Source organism: Hemiscyllium ocellatum, chromosome 40 (assembly GCF_020745735.1).
Source record: "Hemiscyllium ocellatum isolate sHemOce1 chromosome 40, sHemOce1.pat.X.cur, whole genome shotgun sequence".
Taxonomy (NCBI): Eukaryota; Metazoa; Chordata; class Chondrichthyes; order Orectolobiformes; family Hemiscylliidae; genus Hemiscyllium; species Hemiscyllium ocellatum.
The window spans coordinates 6,923,235-6,946,387 of record NC_083440.1 but is presented as its reverse complement, the minus strand read 5'-3'; positions in this window follow the sequence as shown (position 1 = coordinate 6,946,387).

Sequence of the window (23,153 nt, the reverse complement as noted above, 5' to 3'; positions counted from 1 at the left end):
CTTTAACATGCTTCCTTTGATAATGTTACCAGAACTAAACACAACACTTCAACCGAAATGTGGCCAATCATTTGTAGAAGAATAGAATCACGTCCTTGCTTTTTATACGCTGCATCTTTAATTATAAAGTTAAGGAACTTAGAAGCCTTCCTACTATGTGTTTCACTTTGTGAAGTTGGCGACTCTCTGTTAATCATGCATGTGAGCTCCAAGTCTCCTCTGCTCCTCAATTTTTTTTAACCTTACAATCTGCATTGTCTTTTCGAGTTTCTTCTTCGAAGTCTAATACCTCACATTTCTCTGCACTCAATTTCATATGTCAAATGTTTGCCAATATTGCCAACTTGTCAATGTCCCTCTGAGGTATATCAGCATCATCCTCATACTTTGCCGTTCTCCCCAGCTTAGTGGCATTTGCAAATTTCGAGCTTTTACCCTGAGCACTCATCTGCAAATCATTTACCAAAATCCGAAATAAATACAAGGACCACAACACGGATTGTAACAGGTCTGAGGTGCTGAATGGCCTAACCCAGATCCTATGATCATAAGTCCGTGTAGACCTACGATGCTGTTTTAAAGGGCTTTTCAATATGCATCCAATAAGAATGAGATACTGGCGAGATGTGGATCTAACTGGACTCAGGAGTGAACAGATATAAGATCTGATTGGCTGTTTAAATACCGTGCTGCAGTCAAACATGCCAAACAACTAATGCTGGGCTTGAGGAAGGAGGGCAGGGAAAATGCACCTTCACAGCGGACAGACTGGGTGCAAACTTTCACTTTAATACGTCCGACATTGATCCTGTATCAACAGCATGTTTCGAGTGACGGTCTTTGGTATGATGGGAAGAAGCATTTGATCAGACCAATCTGAAAAAAGGATGCAGATGGGATAGCTGTATGAAAGAGGGGAGAAGATGGCTTCTGTTTATAAGAGTGGGATGATAATTTCAGGGAAGTGCAGAGTATTGGCCCGGGATTTATTCCGGGACCCATCAAATTCACACAGTGGGCTGACGCAGACCTCAGGCTTGCAGAGAATGAAGGAGAGAGAAACAGAGAGAGGTGGCATTGTCAAAAGTGTCTCTGGATTGGCGGTATATGTATGACCTCTTTTGCTGCAATGGACAGTCTTCTTTTCACACTGGAAGACTGCCAGTGTCTTCTGCATTGTAAGAATATTTTCTTTCCAACTATGCAGATGCGAAGAGCTCGAATTCAAACTGAATGATGATAGAAAACTTCATACGTCTTTCCCAAACTTTGGTCCTTCCTGGGTCACCACGACACTCCCCGACTTCCTTTCTGTCCAATATTCCAAATATGGGGTGAGGTGATGCAGAGCTGCCATCACTGGGTCCATTATACAGTAGTCTCATGATCCCTTGGCAACCCAGCATCACAGCTCTTGGAATTTCTATTCGATTCATGGAGAAAACCATTTGGAATACAATTCTACTCTTAGTAAAATGGTATCATTAAAAGTATAATCCATTGTTGGGCAAGTATGTCGGAATAATGTTCAATGGGGGAAACTGATGGTTCGAGTGCATGATAATAGGATAATGCACGTAGAGAATATTTTTCCTGTTATAGAATCCATGAGACAAATGCTCTCCTCTGTCTTGTGCGATTCCATGACTGGGGAAGGAATGGCTTGGGATTCGCTGACTGTCAGATCCCTCCTGAAACACAGAAATCTGGTAACACTCCACAACCCTTCGTTGGAATCAAAAGGTATCAATAACTCTCGCCTTGGCGTGATGTGACATTCCTATACCACTGCACTAACTGACCACAGACCAATTGGAATTGCATACTTGTCAATTGCTGCAATTTCCTTTTTTTAAACCTTCATTCATGGGATGCCGAGGTCATGGGCTAGGCCAATTTTTTTGGGCTGTCCATGAGCTTCGAGAGCAGAGAACAGTCAAACACATTGAAGCCAATCTCTGAAGATAAGTGGACCTGTTCATGTAAAGACTTCCTTATCAAACTAACATCAGTGAAACAGATGTGTTTTACGATGATTGGTAAACGATCACCATTAGATCAGCAGATACCTACTTCACTCCATAAGTCCTTTTTTTATGTAGTCTTTACATTTTTAATTCCTGAACACTTACCCACCTTTCTTAAGTGTCCTAGTCGAAAGGGAGGAGGTTGCACTCCATCCCTAATGACAGTCGCCTGGACTTTCCAAGGTTCAATAGCTCTTTTTGCCTTAAATTGATGCAGATAATTGAACTTGACAAAAAATTTCCAATGTTAGAAAAAAAATGACTCTTGTTTCTGTGTTGTCCTTAGTTCTCTTTATTAATGAAGAATGTCAATAATTTCACTGGATATTTCAACACAGTTTTGAACTGTTTTCTGAACTTGGACTGAGTCACTGCATAAATAAATGTGTTTGTGCAGCAACTTAAACCCGCCAACATAAGCCCAACGTGTAGGAAGATATGTACAGAGCCCGTATAATAGTTAGGATTTGTTCCTGCAATGTAATAGTGTATGAAGAAAAGAAGAAATACTAACCACAGGAGTATGAAGCTTCCAGATATGGAGAAAAGTATAATCATAGACCTTCTTCTGCTCTCCATTTCTGGGTCATTTTGATTCTCACCTTTACTCTGATCCTTCAGTCCCTTTCGGACACGACTAGCCACTAAAATATACCTGACTGTCAGAGCATTGAATAACAGAATTAAAACAAATGGGAGCAGTGGGCATAAAACGGCATCAAACCAGTCAAATACTTTCCAAGCAGGTTCAGTGTAATAACTTGACTTTATCTGACAGAACCACGGTATGTTATTAATGATCTTCCGAGGTTGAAATGTCACGTAGAAGGGGATATTCTTGATGCAGAGCAAAATGCAAGTTGTTGACAGAACCAGAACTGCAATTTTCGCTTTGCAATATTTAGTTCTGAACTTCTGGATACAAATGGCCACAAATCGATCAAAGGAAAAAGTGACAGTGAACCAGACTGAACAGTCTCTGGCTGCACGGCTCAGCACATAGATTATACTGCACACAGGAGTGATCTTCAGGTAAGATACGTGAAAGTAATAATGATTGATTTGCGTCAGTATGAACTCATTTACCACGACCAGGAGATCGGCTATTGCCATTGCTATTAGATAGCGTGTGGTGCATGAAGATAGGCCACATTTTCCTCGGGATAAATTGGCAATTGCCAATAAATTAACTACATGTCAGAAAGAAATAAAGAAAAATATACTGTAAGTTACAAGTGAAACACACATGCTCCATCAACGTACGACATGAAACGCATGAACATCTGGTTGGTGAAAACATGTTACAGTTAAGTGATCAAATCTCAGAGCCCAGGTTGAGTTCAAAATACCGTGACTTAGTTTTACTGAGTTTGGATGTAACATATCACTGGGTCTGCTAATTTCAATATAAACCTTGCTGTACCTGGAACCTTATGAACTAGCACACTCAATAAACCAGAGAATATTATATATCTAAAATACAGTGAAGTGAACTGCATTACTCTGTCTAATTATTGTAGTGTTTATTTTCATTTATTTACCACAATATTAGCATATTTGATATTCAATTGAGTAGCCAACGAAATATCAGAAGTTATTTCAATTTTGAATCAATTTCTCCCCAAATACCACGAAGTCCAATTTATAGTTGATAGGGTCTTTGTCAGGAAGTTTTATTTTTAAAGTTGAAATACTGTTTCAAGGATTTATGCTATATCAGTGGTATGTATACTGTCTGCATTACTTTATTTTAACTACATAGTGCATACTTTTACATTGTTGAAGTGGACCTCTTGATTACCTGGAATGTTTGATTGACCGTCACAAACTGATCCCATAGATATTTATTCCTCTCTTGTTGAAGGTCCAACCACGCACAACAGTCCTTATACTATCTATGTCAAAGTACAACATTTGTTGGCCTTTGCCTGTAATCTTTAACTTTATTCCCATCATTACGGAGGCTCAGTAGCAGCAGCAGCATGTTCCATCCTCTACAAGATATTGTGCCATAACCCAGTCTGTTTTTCACGGCAGAAACTCACCGAACATCCTCAGGCAGTACATTCCAGGACCACGACCACTTCCATCGAAAAGGACAAGGGGATCTGGCACTTGGGAACACTAACTCCAAGATCCCCTCCAAACTAATCACCATTGAGAAATGATTGATCACTCCATAATGATCACTGGCTAAGTGCACTGCCGGTCTACCGACACACATGGAGTGCAGTGGTTCAAGATGGCAGCTCACTCCCACCCACTCAACGGCAACGAAGAACATGGAATAAATGCTGGGTTCAGCCAACGGCACCAGCAATCCACCAATGAATAAAAATATACCTTCCTGTCTTTGTATTTCATACTTGACATTTTATCCCCCTCCTAAATCCTGGCTGTATCGGATCTCATCTCTCAGTTTATCAATCAGAATCACTGATAAGGGTGAAGATTACTCCCTCTTATTCCATCCCTCTCAAACTGTCCTGTTGCATATTATTTAAATCCGTGACCCTGCCATCAGGACTGAAAGTTTTAGTTTTGGATCTTGTCTGCCAGCAAATAAATTTCATTGCCTTCCTCCCAGTTTACTCTTCCTTACTGACATATCTTGTCCATCTTATTCCTCACCACATATAAACAGAGAGGCTGACTGAAAGAAAAGATCATGCAAATCATTGTCACATACACTTACTTGGAACACCAATAATGGCAAGCATCAGGTAATAGACTTTTCTGATCACAGAAATTATTGACATAACTTTCCACTCAAAGCTCCTTTCCGTTTGCTGCTGAGGGTAAACTCCTTAAGTTAAACTGTGAGGCAGCACATTCCCAGGGAGTTAGATTTATACCCCGCAGAATTGCCAGGGGCACATAGTAGTTGCGACATCGCAAGTTAAACTTCTTTCCGGTAGTTGACGTCGAGATTACGACATCCAATTAAACCCAGAACGTGCCCAGAAATATTTTGTTTCCGGCTTCGAATCATTGTTCTAAATAAGGCGCTTGTCGAGTCAAACAACATGGAAAAAAAAACTTCAGTCCACCTCGTCCATGCTGATAAGGTTTCCTTAAATTACTTTTGCCTGCATTTGGCCCACTATTCCTTGAAATCTTTCTTATTCATGAACCAATCCAAATGTCTTCTAAAATCTCGAATTATACTCATTCGGACCATTTCCTCAGATAGTTAATTCCATATACAAACAACTCCCTGTGTGAAAAATTTTGCCCCTCATGTCCCGTTTAAATCTTTCCATTCAGAACTTAAACCTCTACCCTCTCGTTTTGAACTGCTCGACCCTGGGGAAAAGACCCTGGCTATTCACTCCATCCGTGCCCCTCATGATTATATAAACTTCCTATTCGCTACGATATATAGCCCCAACCTATCAAGCCTCTTCCTATGAATACCACCATGCAGTCCCAGCAACGGACTTCATTAGAAAGGTGTACAAGAATCATGGAAGACGCAGGAGAATGAACCTTGGAAACATATCAGCCATGTTGGAATTTCAGATCAGCTTTGATTGGCGACATGGCCTCAATTGCTCCTATATCCTTTGCTCTTCTGTACTTCCCGCACTGGATTAATGATCTGACGTACATGGAAGATTGCATTCTTCTCTCATATTCATTGTTAATTGTACGCTCTACCTCAGACAGATTCTTATACCTCAGTCAGACCTGTGCTCCCAATATTCTTTCTGTGAAAAGCTTCAATGAACTTGAAACTTTCACCATTGCAACAATTTCAGGCAACTACACTTCTCCACAGCCATCCAGGACGTCTGTTGTGGTTCTGTTCGCCGAGCTGGAAGTTTTTGCTGCAAACGTTTCGTTCCCTGGCTAGGGAACATCATCAGTGCTATTGGAGCCTCCTGTGAAGCGCTGCTTCGATGTTTCTTCCGGTATTTATAGTGGTTTGTTCTTGCTGCTTCCGGGTGTCAATTTCAGCTGTAGTAGTTTGTATGTGGGGTCCAGGTCGATGTGTCTGTTGATGGATGTTCTTGCCGTTTCCGAGTGTCAGTTTCAGCTGTAGCGGTTTGTATATGGGGTCCAGGTCTATGTGTCTGTTAATGGAGTTTGTGGATGAATGCCATGCCTCGAGGAATTCTCTGGCTGTTCTCTGTCTGGCTTGTCCTATGATGGTAGTGTTTTCCCAGTCAAATTCATGTTCCTGGTTGTCTGAGTGTATGGCTACTAGGGATAGCTGGTCGTGTCGTTTTGTGGCTAGCTGATGTTCATGGATGCGGATTGTTAGCTGTCTTCCTGTTTGTCCTATATAGTGTTTTGTGCAGTCCTTGCATGGTATTTTGTAAACTACGTTAGTTTGGCTCATGCTGGCTATTGGGTCCTTTGTTCTAGTGAGTTGTTGTCTGAGTGTGGAAGTTGGCTTGTGTGCTGTTATGAGTCCTAAGGGTCGCAGTAGTCTGGCTGTCAGTTCTGAGACGCTCCTGACGTATGGTAGTATGGCTAGTCCTTTTGGGTGTGGCATGTCCTCGTTCCGTAGTCTATCTCTTAGGCATCTGGTGATAAAGTTGCGTGGGTCTCCGTTTTTGGCGAATACCTTGTATAGGTGTTCCTCTTCCTCTTTTTGCAGTTCTGGTGTACTGCAGTGTGTTGTGGCTCTTTTGAATAGTGTCCTGATGCAGCTTCGTTTGTGTGTGTTGGGGTGGTTACTTTCATAGTTTAGGACTTGGTCTGTGTGTGTTGGTTTCCTGTGTACCCTTGTGGTGAATTCTCCGTTGGGTGTTCTCTCTACTAACACGTCTAGGAATGGGAGTTGGCTATCCTTTTCCCTTCTCTCGTGAATCGTATTCCTGTGAGTGTGGCGTTGATGATCCGGTGTGGTTTTTTCTTGTTTTTCTTTTTATTCTATTTCAATAGCAATGGGGTTAGTGTGGATGGACATATTCGTCGGCATGGACGCTTTCGAGCCAAAGGGCCTGTCTCCGTGCTGTCAGACTCTTTGACTCTATGACAGGGTGGATGGGAAGCAGCTGTTTCAATTAGTTGAAGGGGTAATGGCAAGCAGCATTGTTTTAATGTGAAACTCAGGAGGTTTGGAGAAGACTGAAAAAGAGTGTTTCCACCCAGCGTGTGCTTGGTGTCTGTAATAGACTGCCGGAGAGGGCAACACATGCAGGAAACATCATAATCGTTAAAAGGTACCGAATGAGCAATTGGAATGTCACAACATCAAACGCTGTGGGCCAAGTTCCGGAGAGTGCAACTATTGCAGTTAAATAAGTACAAACTGCATGGAGTCCATGGCCTCCTCTCTGCTGTATGACTCTTTTATTATGTTAATGATCTGTTTCGTATTGACAAGTTGGACTGAAGGGTCTGTATCCGTGATGGACATCTCTATGACTCTATGATAGCTTACGAAGCCTGTTGCAATGATAAGAAGAATGAAGAGCTGAAGAGATGGGTTCAGTGAAAGGGAAAATATCTGTCAGACAGTGGATAATTTGGGAAAATATGAAGAAAGTAGGAAGAATTTAGAAGTGTTATATAAATATTGCAGAATTGGTCAGTACAGCTAGATCAGGTTATTTCAGTAAGAAGTGCATTAACTTGGTAGGCTCATGTAAACATGATTAGGTTAGGTTCCCTGCAGTATGAAAACAGTGTATTTGGCCCAATGAGTCAACACTGACCATCCAAGGAATAACACACCGGTAACCATCCCCCAATTTAATCCTGACTGACTCTATGGGAAATTTACCATGACCAATTCACCTGACCTCCACATGTTTGGACTGTGGGAGGAAACCGGAGTACCCAGAGGAAATCCACGCAGACGCTGGGAGAATGTGCAAATTCCACGTAGACAGTCGCCAAGGCTGGAATCGAACGCGGGTCCCTCTCACTGTGAGAGGACTTCTTTTATCTCTGAAGTTTTCTCTCTGCCACCGAAGTGAGTGGTTGTGAAATCATCGATCATATCTCAAGCGCTGGTAGACAATTACAGAGAGACCTAAGTGTTCACAGAGAGGTCTGGACGTTCGAGTCCTTCGTTCCCTGAAGGTGGAAACGCAGGTGAGTAAAGTGTTCAAGAAGTCATACGACATGCTTTCCTCCAATGTATGCGATATTGAGTACAAGAGTTGGCAGGTAATGCTACAGTTGTTTCAGGTAATTTGACAGTTGGTTCAGCCGCATTTGCAATATTGTGTTACAGTTCTGATCACCACATTACGAAATGAATGCTTTGGAAACGACACAGAACAGATTCGCCAGGATGCTGCCTGTTATGGAGGGCAAAAGCTGTGAGAAGAGTTTGAACATATTAGGATATTTTTCATTAGAAAGACGGAGATTGGGCTGCGCCTGAATGAGGTCTACAATATCCCACGTGTACAGATGTTGGAATGGGAGGAACTTTTTCCCAGAGTGTGGAATTACTAGTGGCCCTGATTTCAAAGTGAAAGGGGAAACGTTTAAAGAAGATACATGCAGAAAGTACTTTATGAAACGTGTGGTGGGAGTCTGGAATGAACTGTAAGCGGAGATGGTAAGGCGAGATCGACAACATGACTTAAGATGTATCCAGGCAGACACATGAATGGGCAGTGAGCAAAGGGATACAGTTCTATAGAAAATATGGTGCAGTTTAGATACAGGATATGATTCAGTGCAGGCTTGGAGGGCTGAAGGGCCAGTTCCTGTGTCGTAATTTTCATTGTTCTTTGTTATTTGCTCCGGTTTCATTCCAAAAGCCAAAAACGTGCAGGTCTGGTGAATTGGTCATGCTAACTTGCCCAACGTTTTAGGTGTAATTGTCAGGCATGAATATAGGCTATGTGATTGGGTTTGGATGGGCTACTCTTCAGAGCGTCGTAGTGGACTTGTTAAACCAAATGACCTGTTTTTTTAACTGTCGGGAATCTGATCTAAATCTACACAAATTCTTGTCAAGTTAACGAATCGAATATTACCATCAACAGATGGAAACATAAAAATCAGGGAAAACATAGGTAGCCGTGACATCAGAGAATGGCAGAGAAATCCTGAAGAGAAAACATCTTTCCTGCTCTGTAAAATCAGCAACTCATATACCGGGACTGTAGGTTTCAGTTTCCAGATTGTTCCTGATTCATAAATATATGTTCCTACGCAAGCCCTTAACCTGGTCTTGTGCCACAGGAATCGCCCTCAGCAATCATCTGAATTTCGACGGTCAGAGAGCAGTAATTTCTCATTGGAAATGAAAAGTTAAATAGACATTAACAGTATGCCAAAAATTATACATATATATCTATACATGGGTGAGATGTCAGCTGCAGTTGTCCCTTTAGTTCTATGTCAAGTGATTGATTTTGCAACTTGTCTCATTACAAGTTAAGAACGCTCAAACACATTCATGTATAGATACACACACACAAACAGACACTCACACATAAACACACTCACATGTAAACTCACACATACATGCACATATATCCACACACGAACATTCACATGCACAGTCACATACAGAAATGCACACAGCCACACACTAACAAAACACTCTCATTATGCATCGGCAGGCACACTCTCACGCTCACACACACAGTCACACACAAACAGTCACACAATCGCACAGGTTACACGTATCGAGTGCTTCATAAAATAGCTCAGTTGTTCTAACTTTTTAATGTATCTCCAAAGAATGCAGATTAAACAATACCTGATACCCATCAGTGTGGTACACCTTTGAGAATGGGTAACATATCTCACTCATGATGTGGAAGTATTTCAACGCGCCTCTGAGATGTTTTCAGTTTTGTTTATGAATAAGCTTATTGATTAATGCAATTTGAATTTTCATCAACGTTGTTAACTCATCTCTAAACTTAGACCGATGCATCCCGTAAATAAGTGTGGTTGTGCAGAAGCTCAAGTTCTGAAGCATATCACCAACATTTTCAAAAGTGTTTTTTGAATGTGTGCAATCGTTGGAATGCGTTACTGCAATATTATAACATAAATATACTGCAACATACTTCAGCCACAGAAGAATGAAACTGCCCGATACTGTGAACATCAAGATCACAGATTTTCTTCTGCTCTCTATCTTTGAGTCACTATAACTCATTCTCTTGCTCTGACCCATCAATCCATTTCATACTCGAGGAGCCACTAAGATATGTCTAACTGTAGGAGTATTGAGCAAGAGAATTAAAATAAATAGGAGAAATGGAGTAAAAACTGTATCAAACTAATCGAATCCCACCAATCCAGGCTGAGTAATGTATTCCGATTTTACTTCACAGCACGAGTTGAAATGTTCAGTGACTTATCGAGGTTCAAGTGTGAAACAAATCTATCAAAGGAGAAAATGGCAGTGAACCATACACAATAATCAGTGACTACCCTACACAGGGCATTGATAATACTGAATAATGGAGTAATGTTCAGAAAAGAACCTGTGAAATAATACTAACTGATCCGCCACAGAATTTCCGAAGTGATAATGAAAAGTAGATCTGCAAATGACATGGCCAAAAGGTAGAAAGTGATGTACTTTGAGAGACCACAATCTTCTCGAAAGAGGATCACAATCGCCATTAAATTAACTGCAAGACAGAAACGGAATGAGTATCTGTTAGTTTTATTAGTTCATTATCCAACTGAGAAAGATGCAGTATCTTAGTACCATATTCCAATCAGAATTTAAATTTTCCAGCCACTTCAATTTTAACAATTATCATTATATATTCCATCGACCTCTTGATTGATGGCAACTCCACTGATACATAGGTGTTTACTTGGCAATTTACGCATTTAAATCAATTGGTGTGACTTATTTAACTCGTTGTATATTCAATGCATTAATGAATGAAGCAGTCTGATGGGATGTTACATAAGACATATATAAAAGGAAGCTGAAGGGGTTTATAAGAGCTGTATGAGATTCCGAGGGGCAAAGAAATGCATGGATAGAGTGAGTGCATTCAATCTTTTCCACCAGGGCTGCGGAATCTAGGGCATCAGTTGCGATGGAATGGGAAAAAATGAAAGGGAACCTGTGGGACACATTCTTCCTGCAGAGATTGGTACGCATATGGAATGAGCTGCCAGCAGAAGTGGTTGTGGTGAGTATCTTAACATTTGAAAGGCATTTGGACAAATACATAGATAGGAAAGGATTAGAAGAATATAGGCCAAGTGAAGTAAATGAGGATACTGTGGATGGACATTTTGGTCATCATGGACTGGTTTTCCTGAAGGCCTGTCTCCATACTGTTGGTCTCTTTGACCCTTTGACGCTATCACAGGGTAGATATATCGTAACTGTCCCCTAAGTAGAATGGTCAATTGCCTTATTTCAAAGTGAATGACAGGAGGTTTTGAGAAGACTTGACGAAGAGTGTTTCCACTCAGAGTCGGGTGGTAGGGGTCTGGAATGACTGTGAGGGAGGGCAACCCAAGCAGGAAACCACATAATCTTTACAAATAACCTGGATAAGCACTTGAAATTTCCTAACGTTGAAAGCTGTGTGCCAAATTCAGGAGAGGGGTTAGTGCAGATACAAGAACACAAAGTCATTGGCTGGAGAGCCTACTCTCTATGGTATGAATCTAAGTCGATGATAATTATTTGCAACAACACATGTTTTAGTGGGTAATTTGGTGTTTTTTGGTCTGGAGAACAAGGAACCATTTTATTCCTAGTTGTTATCTTCAAATTATATCATATCTCATGCTCTAACCTGATACCAGATCTGAGCAAAAGATTCAATTTATCCCGTTTCATCTAATTTACTGAAGGTGTTATTCATTGCACTCAGTAAGACATAAGTATTCTCAATTTCCACTGTTCATCTTTTTGAAGTACGGGAGTGGTACTCACTGAGCGACAGCCACTGAATGATCAAGACTAAATGTAAATACACGGAAAGACCCTTCAGCACAGGTCCACTGAGAGGATAAACGGGGTTTTCAGCTGATAGTGTGAACCATATCTCATCCAGTTCTCGTGGGATTTCGCAAACAATATAAATCCACAAGTATTGACGTTCCCAAGAGAGGGGAAAAAGGCTGCAAGTCAGTTTGCTCCTGAAATTGACTGTTACTTGCTTGAAGTTTTCAATGACTGGAAAAAAATCTCTCAGAAACTTCTGCGTACTCTGAACCATTTACCAGTCCAAGGTGTCTCCATAAATGGTGACAAAACGGCAGCTCTGTGATCTCTGGAAAAATAATGATCTTCATCAATGTCAATGGATAAAATTTAAAATACAGGAGACTTTTAAACCTAAGGAGTTTTGAATTCATGAAATAGACAAAAAGACCCTCACATTAGTGTTGTAATTCAAGTTGAAATGTAAATAAAACGCATCAAAGGTGTTTCTGTTCAAGGTTTCTATGCCTCCGTCCTGTGGAGACTTCTCTGGATCAAATACCGATTCATGACAATCACAAACCTTTAATTTTACCAGGTTTGCATCTCCAGGGAATACTGAGAATGTAACGTTTTCAAATTAAATTTACAAAACACAAATGAACACAGCTTTAGACATTCGTTCACTCGCTGTTGTGATAAAATATATTTAACACTTGGAGTCATTTATATAACTGGGTTGTTCATATTTCGCTGATTTATTAATGTCAATGCTGTTTTTCGAGAAAGTGTTTCTTGCTAACAAAACACAAGCATGTTGTATTCATGCTGTCATAATCTTGTGATCTTTGTTTCCCTTCAGTATTAAATTCCAAGTATGAGCGCATCTCGCTCACGATTTCTGCCTAGCTCTCTGCGATGTGACTGTTCTCGTGAACGTATGAGTATTCCATCGGCTTACTGAATAGATGTAAATAGCTAATTGAGTTCCCACATGATAATCGATACCATATTTCCGGGTAATTCAAATCTAGGCTTTGAGATGACACGTTGTGCCACGTGGGTTTACTTACCATTCTGGTGGAATACAATTTTCAACATTATTGAGCATGTTCAAGTTGAACTTAAAAACAAACATGGGAGCTGAGTGAATTCCCACTCTGCTCACTAACCTCACGTCTGACTGAATACTGTGAGGAAATCAGATCGACCTGTCCAGCAGGTCCAGCAGGGTGAAATCTAATTGGCATTGTTTGAATTAATTCTGTAACCTGATTCACCAAGTAATGATGACGATCTCAGTAAACTGGAAAAAGGTATATCCCTCTATATCAAAGATAAATCCTCAAACAATGTTTCTTGCTTTTGTAAGACTTACCAGCAGACACAACCCTCACTTATCTCTCAAATACGTGCACTCCCAATCTCTGGTAAAACGAACTGATTGAATCTTTTTCATCCTTTTCATCTCTATTGTTCCATATCTCTCTATGACATCGGGTAAGGACGCTTACATCGTAACTTCAAATGGCCGGTTACACAACTGTTCAATTTTAATTTTCATTGAGTGCACCTGAGGAAGCTCTCCCATAGCTTATGGTTCCAAATTAACCCATTGGACGAAAACCTGCTTTCGTCAGACTTCCCTCATTGTTCTATTTTGAGGCAAGATTGTGATGATACCTAATTTTTGCAAGTTTAATATAATGCTCACAATAAAGTGCCAGACAAACTCAGTCGATCTTGCAGCATTTGTGGAGAAACAAAGTGAACATTTCAAGTCTTGTGCGAAGCACACAGGCGTTGTAAAGCATAGTAACGTAAGAAATAGATGCAGTAATAGGCCACTCCAGGTTGCACCACATTCCAACCTATGTTGGAAGAGTGTTCCATATATTGGGCGATTCCAGATGTAGAGAATCATAGGCTGAGAATAAGGGGTAAGCCATTCGGGACTGAACGATATTAGCTGACAATGCATTCCCAATATCCCATTCCCACTTTGACCCCATACTCTTTGAACTCTTTCATAACAATGGCCACGTATACCTCCTTCTCCAACAGAAGGGATTGAGTTAAAAACATAGTGATTATGTTGCAGCAATATCTAGTGATGGTGATGGCAAACCTGGGGTACTGCGTACAATTTTGCCCTGTTTACTTGCTAAATGATGTAATGGCACTGAAAGGGGTGCAGAGAAGTTTCACAAGATTGATTCCAGAGTTCGGGAGGAGGGGGTGTGGGGGGCGCTTTTGGGCCTGTTGGCTTCTCAGGAGAGACTGAGTAGACTGGGACCATATTCATTGGAATTTAGGAGAATGAAGGGGGAATCTGAAAGAAACAGACAAAATTATGAGGAGAATGGATAAGTTCGAAATTGGCAGAATGTTTCCACTGGCAACAGAAACTAGAATAAGAAGGTTTAGCTGCCAAATTGGGGAATGGGGAGAGCAGCTTTAGAAATGATGTGTGAAGGACCTTTTTCACCCAGAGTGTTGTGAATCCGTGGAATTCCCTGCTCCGTAAATAGTTGAGGTTTCCTCATTGTATTTTAGGGCTACGATGGATAGATGTTTGAACAGTAAATGAACTAAACGTTACAGTGAAACGGCAGGTAAGTGGAGTTGAGACAACAAAAACATCAGCCATGATCTTATTGAATAGTGGATGTCAGAAACGTTGTCGAATCCTTGTGTTAATGAACCCAAACGCCCAGAAAACCTATCAATCCCTCGGTCTTTTCTGGTTTTCCAGCTGGAAAATATGCTTTGTTTCGAATTCTTTAGTTCCTGAAGAAACAGAAAATCAGAAACGACTTGGAGATACATCTGCCGCAGTCCAATTTCCCAACCAGGCACAGCTAAACCTCATCATGATCTTGATAAAGATTTGCACATTTGCAATCGATGTTTGGAGCATGAACTAAGAAAACCCAGTTTAACTGTTAACCTCTTGTGAAATAAGCCCGTAATCACCTGGGCAAAAATGTTGCCTCAATTTTTACAAAGTATTCTATGTTCAGTTGTGCAAACGTCTTGTGGTAAGTTTGTGTTGAACACTAGTGTCAATGTTTGTTGAAAGTCTGTATCTTGGGATGCTCAGGTTGTGAACTTGCAGCTGAGTGTGTGTGTGGGGGCGGCGGGAAGGAACAGGCAAAGCACTTGTCTAAACAATTGACCTGCTGCTTTCTCCCAGACACTCTGGAAGCTAGGTAGTGAGAGCTTGGAGCTGACTGGATGATCTGTGATTTGGGAAAAGATGGGATTTGAGAGGCAGACGTGGGGATGTGTAAACCTGTTTCCAGGCAGCCGTGAGCGTTTTACCATGTGGAGTATCCAGGCATGAGTATCAATGGAGTTGCTGTCTCTCTGAGACTGTCTCTGTGTTTTAGGTGATTTACTACCGCTCTGAGTCCTTCTCTCTGTGTGTGTGAGTGAGAGTTTGTAGGCTGTATTTGAATCTGATCCTTCTAGCTGCACACACACACACACACACACACACACACACACACACACACACACACACACACACACAGTGAGAGAGATCATTGGGAGAGGGAGTGAGGTGCAGGTGGAATGATGTGATGCATACATAATTCTCCATGACTTGCATTGCACCATGTGGCTCGGGAGCAGCTGGGATGGTGAGGATTATCTCCTTACTCTCTTCACTTCCCTCATTTTTGTCTCTCCCTCTCCTTTATCTCCCTCTCTTTCTCTCTCCGTCTCAGTGTCTGTTTCACTCTCACTTCCCCGTCTGCCCTATCCCCCAATAGACAGTGTTTCTTTCCATTCACCTTCCTGCCCGTCTGCCTTATGCTCTCTTTATCTCTCTCCCTCTGTCTCTTCCTGTTTCTCTTTTTCTCTTTCTTTGTGTGTGTGTGTGTGAGTGTGTGTGTGTATGTGTGTGTGTGTGTGTGTCTGTGTCTCAATCTTGATCTCTCTGTGGCTCTCTCTCTTTTTTTCTCTCTCTCTCCCCATCTCTTCCTCTTTCTGTCTCCTCTCTCTCTCTCTCTTTATCTTTAGATTTCCCTTATTCTCCCTATCTCCTTCTCTTTCATTCTCTTTCTCATTTACTCTTTTTCTGTCCCTCTTCCGGTCTCTCTTTCTTTCTTTCTTTCTCTCTGTCTCCATTTTTCTGTCAATTTTTCTCTCTTGCTCTCTCTTTCTCTTTATGTCTCCCCTTCTCTCCTCCTCTTTCTCCTTTCCCTCATTGTTTCTCTTTCACTCTCTCTTTATCTCTTTCTCTTATCCTGTCTCTTTTTCTGCCTCTCTTTATCTTTCTGTCTATTTCTGTCCCTTTCTCTTTCTCTTTTCTCCCTCTTTATTTCTCTTTTATCTCTCTGTCTCATTCTCTACCGCTTTTTCTTTCCCTCTTATTCTCTCATTCTCTCTCTCCATATCTTCAGCTTTCTATCACTTTCTCTCTCCCCCTTTCCCTTTCTTTCTTGCTATTTCTCTCTCTCTGTCTCTCCCTCTCTTTACCTTTTATCTTGCTCTCTCTTTCCCTTTCTTGCTCTCTATCTCTCCAAACCTCTTTGTATCCCTCTCTCCCTCTCTCTTTGTCTTTCGTTCTCTTCCTCTGTATCTCTCTCTCTTTCGTCCTCTTTCTCTTTCTCTCAATCTCTACTTCTTTGCTTCTTTTTCTCTTTCTCTCATTCCATTTATTCCTCTCTATCTTTCTCTCAGCATCTCTTTCTCTTTGTCTGTCTATCTTGACCAGCCGCCCAGATGTCCTAACTCCGACTTGCTCTGAACTTCTTCCCCATTTCTTTATGCCCACCACCCGGGTTCGATTCCCTCCCTCGGGCGTCTGTCTGTGTGGTATTTGTACATTCTCTTTGCCTCTGCGTGGATTTCCTCCACACGCCCTGGTTTTCTTCCATGGTACAAGAATGTAAAAGTTCTGGTGGATTGGCCACACTAAAGCGTTCCATAGCGTCCAGAGATGTGCAGGTTACGGTGGATTGGCCGTGCTAAATTATCCCATTCTGCCCACGGATGTGCAGTTTAGGATTCATTGGCGGTGCTAAATTGCCCCTTTGCATACAGGATGTGCAGGTTAGGGTGCATTGACCATAGGAAATTGTTCCAGTTTTCGCTCCCCACTCCCTCACTCACATAGAAAGTCGCAATATCTGATCTTCTCCAGGTTTGTCCCTTTCCCCAAATGCACACTTCATTACCTTCCCCGTGCTATTGTATCTATCCTCAGTCTTGCACTCTTTATCAAATCTCCTCCCTCCCTCCTTACACTCCTGTCCAATTGCCTCCTCGGAGTAGCTTTATTCCCTGACATGAACTGATCTCCCCCACAGATTCCCCCTCCATATTTGCTGTCTCTTTCCGTGTAGTGCCCAATATTTTGCACCTCACAATTTTGCGCACCCCAGCCAAATTGTTCGCCCCAGAATACACACTCAAACAATTTTGCTCCCTTCCAATTGTACCCAGAACTATGGGTACTCAAAATGTGGTGGGGCGGGTGGAGGGAGACCCTAATTGCCCGCGTTTTGTCCCCCTCTGCTTCTCTACACTCCAAGAGTTTCGAACCTTACCCAATTAAACACATCCCATCACCAGTGTGCACTAGCGTTTAGACTGTATGTCTTAATTTTCCTGCACCTTCCCTGACAATGCTTCGTGGTAAAGGTGCTTTATCTGCCCCACCACCCTTCAACACCGCATTGGACAAAAAGGGGAGACACAGGGAACAGGAAGATCACACTGTGTTTCAAGCATTGTGAAAGGACATCTGCTCTCTTTTAACCATTTAAATCTTTTGTAAAATTTTGAGCACAAATAACTCTGAAAAATTGTAATATGTGTAGAGCCAGTTAATAAATCCAAGCAAGTTTTACAATACCGACATTATAAAGGAAGGGACTTAAGAAATTAAGATACTTAGAATGTTTGGGTCGAAGATTGTACCCTGAACGACGATGGCATTGAGGTGCTAGGCTTTACGTTTTTAATTTCCCAAATTCACTGATCTCTGGGGCAGCTCCAGCGGATTGGCAAATAACAAATATGACAGCACGATTTTTAAAAACAAAGGGAGACCAAAGGTGGTGAATTATGGACCAGTTCGCTGAACTTCTGTACTTAGGAAAATGCTTGTGGCTATTATCAAGGAAGTAATAGGAAGACGTCCAGATTAAAAAAAAAACCCGTCCCTTTGGGCGGAAGCTGCATGGGCTCATAAAGGACAGGTCGTGTTTCAGTAATCTTCTGTAATTCTCTAAGCCATAACGAGAATGGTGTACAACGGGGTCAAATAAGATGTGTTATGTCTAGATTTCCAAAAGATATTCGATAAATGTGCACGAAAGGCTGCTGCATAAGATAAAGATGCACATTGTTCTGACAGTGTATCTGCAAGGCTAGAGAATTGGTTAAGTCGTTAGAAACAAAGAGGAGAGGTAAAAATGAGTGCTATTCTGTTTGGCGAACAATAACTAATTTTGTCCCTCACGGGTCAGTGTTGGGAGAGCAATTATTCACAATTCACAGAGTTTATTTGGAACTGAGTACCACGGAAATTTATCAATTCTTTCGAGAGCACTAAAATGAGTGGTAAAACAAAGTATGCAGAGGACTTTGAAAATTTGCAATGCTTCTGCATTCCGTTCTGCGGCGATCAAATTTCAGGCGACCTGACTGGAACCTTGGTGGGATTTCTTTTCTAATATTGAACTTGCAACATTTATCAGCATTATGCTTGCTAACCTTAATTTGAGAAAAAAAACATTTAGCAGAATATGAATTTGATATAATTCGTGTTTCATTTTATCTCTACTTGGCACTCAATCTGAACAGCATATCTCTGATCAACGTTGAAAGAAAACAACACAGGTTGGAAACATACGTTTACAATAAAGGTGGTGCCAAATCAAACATCACAGACTCACTTACACAACACATCGATGTTCTCTGGTCTTTCTATGAATGAGAACATTTGACTTGTACATTTCGGTTTTGCATAGAATCTCCACTGGCATTTTCAGGTAATTGTGAATAAGCAGTTTCATTAATAGAGCCAGTGATTCACAAAATCATCGATTTTTTAATAAATTAGAATGGGGGCATTCCGACCATTTCGCTTTTATATTTTGTATATGTTTTTCGTATTACCGGTATTCAAAATGCCACAAGGTGAAGGAAATCAAAGTAAGAGTAAAAACGAAAATATAACTTCATTGAGAGGAAGGGAATGTTTGTGTTTTCTTTATTTATATTCTGTATTCATTCCCTTCCTTTCAAAAATATTCTTTATTCAAAGGATTTCTTTTTATTTTCACAGATAATCTCTAAAGCATTACTGTTATTTAAGCAACGTATTAAAAAGTGAACAGACATTGAAATTTGACTAAAACGAACAAATCAGTTAAGTTTTATGTTTCTTAATTGCACAAGGTAATACTTGAGCATATATGTTTATATTTTATAATAACTGAATGTTGTAATAAGGTGTTCAATGCCATATTCTTGATTGTTCCATACCTTTAGAATCTTCTGGATTTTTGTCTTGTAAAGTTTGCTGAAAATGATATGTATTATGACAACATATTTAATTTACATTCAGACTAGCAATGTCTATGTGCAAAACCATCAGACCTTTAACCATTAACCTAATACGATTGTCAAGCGTTAACCTGGCACATACTGACTGGAAACCCTGTGACAAATCCCGGCGCACTCTCAAATGCACAAGCCAGTCATTCATTTGTTAAGTTATGAAACCAGATATGTCAACGTGTTCTTTGTTTTCACTCTGAACTTCAATTGTTTGCTGCATATATAAATGTATTCGTGCAACAACTTCAATTCTGAAGCATGAATTCAAAATCTTGTAATACCAAGTCGGAGTCTGTAAAATGTTCCTTTAAAGGAGTGATGAAAGAAATCTGTGATCAACATCAACAACAGAAGTATAAAGTTTCCGGATGTGGTGGAAAGTAAAATGAAAGATTTCCTCCTGCTTTCCATTTCTGCGTCGCTGTTATTGTCTCCATTGCTGCGGGACTTCGGTTTCTCACAGACTTGGCTGGATGCTGAAAGTTGCCTGACAGTCACACCATTGATCATCAGAGTTGGAGAGAAGGGGAGCAGTAGAATTAATACGTTAGCAAAGCACTCAAAACCCACTTATCCAGGATCAGTATTAAAGTTCAGTTTGTCATAACAAAACCATGCTACAACATTCAATCACGATATGAAAGTTTAATGTACCTGGAAACATTATTGGACAATAAAATCCTTCTCTATCCATCATCAACCCACAGGCTGGAGTCACTGGTCTAAATGAGAAAACACAAATATTTCGACAAATGTTGCATCTGGTTACTTCAGGTCGACACGTGGAGTCTCTTGAGGCAGAATCGTTTTCTATGAAAACACAGCAAAAATAAATAAACAAAACCAAAAGTTCAACTGTTTTCCCTAACAGGGAAAACAATCATTCGGGATAAAATTAAGTTTTGCGTCGGCCTCCAAATCCCGCACCACTCTGGCAGTTTTGCAAACTAACTTCGATGTTCTCAGTGTCGAAATCAAAGTTGTGGCAAGCATCAACCATGTACACCATTATGGTTACACGCGAGAGCTGAAAGCTGATGATTTTCCAGTAGTGGAAAGAAGTCAAAACCTAGGCTGAGGCAATGTTACAGACTGTGGACGAGAATTGCCAGTCCTGCAGTTGAAAATATGAAGCATTCAAAAGGTGTTACTGATGATGACCTTGCCTACTGCTGATGAAATCTTGTATCATATGAAAAAGGAATTAACATTGAGAAAAAAAAACATCATTTAAGGTCTTATTGAATGTTCATGTAAGCCAAAAGGCCTGAATGCATTCTTCTGCTGCTGTATTTTGAAGTTCAACGTTTTCCCAATACTACAAATGATGCAACATTCATCATAGCAGCTGGATCGCCCATTGATTATTACCCTGGCGAAAATCATGAAGTTAGGGATTTGGCACAATTTCTTACGTTGTCAGTTGCTTCTGTCTGGCATTGCTGCCTTTGAAGTTCTGCAATTCCAGATATACTTACATGTATTCAGGCAAAGAACGACAGTTGTTATGGAATAGAGACAGACATTGATGGACAAAACCAGCAGGTCTGCCAGCATGTATACAGAGAGAAGAAAACAGAAGCTCAACACGTTGGGGAGTTCTCACTTGTGCTGAAAAGATTGCCGCCAACTTTTCATTCCATCCATGCGCCATAATTTTATATACTTCCACCAGGACTCTCCACAGCCTCCGGTGCTGTCGGGTAAACAATCCAATTTTATTAATCACTCCTTAAAGCTCATGCACGTCAATGCAGACAAACCTATTTTGCACACTGCCCAAGGCCACGTTTATTTACTGGAACTGCACACATTACTCGAAATGTGACTCAGTTCAAGTTGTATACAGCTGCAACAGGATTTGGCAACGTTTATACTCACTTATCGGTTTGGTGAAGTAACACATGCCAAACCCCATATTTATGACATTATCTCCCTCCGTTGCAACTTCTGTAAAACATGACATTGCAACAATGGCGAAATGGCACTATGGAAATTCTTAGAAATTAGATGCGTAGAATCCATGGCTCTTGCTTAGTGGAGCAAGCATAAGGACAATCCAAATATGACAGAATGAAAACTATCCGTTTTTACAGAACGGGGAGGTATCTACAGAAAGTCTGACAGTTGGCCTTAATATAAACAATGTACAACTGCATTTAATATCGGTAAATCTTGAGGCCATTTTGGAAAACATTAGCAGAGTCCTCATAATTGGTCTATTCACAAAATATTTCAGTGAGTAAGGAATCCCAAGACCTGTTTCCATTGGTAAGAATATTGTTGTAATTTGAAGGTGATATTCTATGAAATGTCGAATGCCTAATTATGCCGATACTGGTTCAATGGAATCCATGTGTCAATCTGAAATAACCTGACGCAACATTGTAGAAACAGCTGTGTTTTCTCATTTATATGTGTGACTCCAGGCTGTGGGTTCATGAGGATACAGAAGAATTTGATTGTGCAATAAAATTAATCACAACGTAATATTTCCAAGTGCATTCAATTTTCATATAGTGTCTGAATGCTGTAACATTATTTATTTCTAATTGTGCACACTTTTGCTATTGGCCCCAGTCGTGGCTGAGAGTCTTTAACTTAGCTATAAGTGAGGCATTGTGCTTTGGTTAGGAGAATTAGAGCAGAATTACGGGCATTGTTGCCAGTCAAAGTGAGCTTAGTATGTACAATCATAGATTCTAAAAGCTGGATTCACAGATAGACATTGAGTGAACATGGAATTTCATACACTTGTGTTTATTAGTAGTCATTGAAGTAATGTTGCTTCTGTACAGTACATTTGCTGGATCCCGTTTGAAATATTGCATTAAGTTCAGTTCTCCTAGCTATATTACAGATGTGTTTAAAGCTTTCAAGGCTTCTGAAACAAGTTTTAGGGATCTTACCAATGTTGGAAAGGTGGAGCTATCGGAAAAGGCTGAGTAGGATGGAATAATTTTTGCTGTAATGTCGGAGGTTACATTTGATGAAATCATGATGAACGCTGATGCAGATAATTGCCGAAGCCTTTTTCCCAGGATCGGGGGAGTGCAATATCACAGAAATAGTTTTCAGGAGATGGATAAATGATGTAGAAAGGAACTAAGAACAATCTTTTCATGCAGAGGATCATGCGTGTATGCTATTTACTGCCCTTGGAAGTGGTGTACGCTTGTACAATTCTTATTTTTCAAAGGAATCTGGAGTCTGCCTGAATAGGAAGGATTTAGAGCGATGTTTACTGAATGCTGCAAAATGGGACTAGATGAATTTAGGATATTTGGTCGGCATGGACAAGTCGGACAGAAGAGTTTTTCTTTACCTTGTTGTGCAACTATGTGATCTGAAGAAAACATTGCTACTCTTTTGAAAAAGACATGACTTAATTTGGTATTCACTGACACTATTTCCAGTTCTTAATTATTTTCTCTATGAAATGGGGCAGAACAAGACATCGCATTTTCTTCCACATGTTGCAGAATTAGTCCATGGTGGAAATTGTTGCACAGGTTGGGTCGGGTTGGTCTGCTTGTGAAACAGCCACATTCGATGCAACTTCAATATTTCACGCTTGGCCTCCTTTCTTCAGACTATTCATTTTCACTCGCTACTTCTGTCAAAAGAATGGGTCTACTAAAAAGAAACATTATAGGTCAGTGAAAGCCATGAATCTCCATGAAAAATCCACTATTTATTTTAAACTTCTG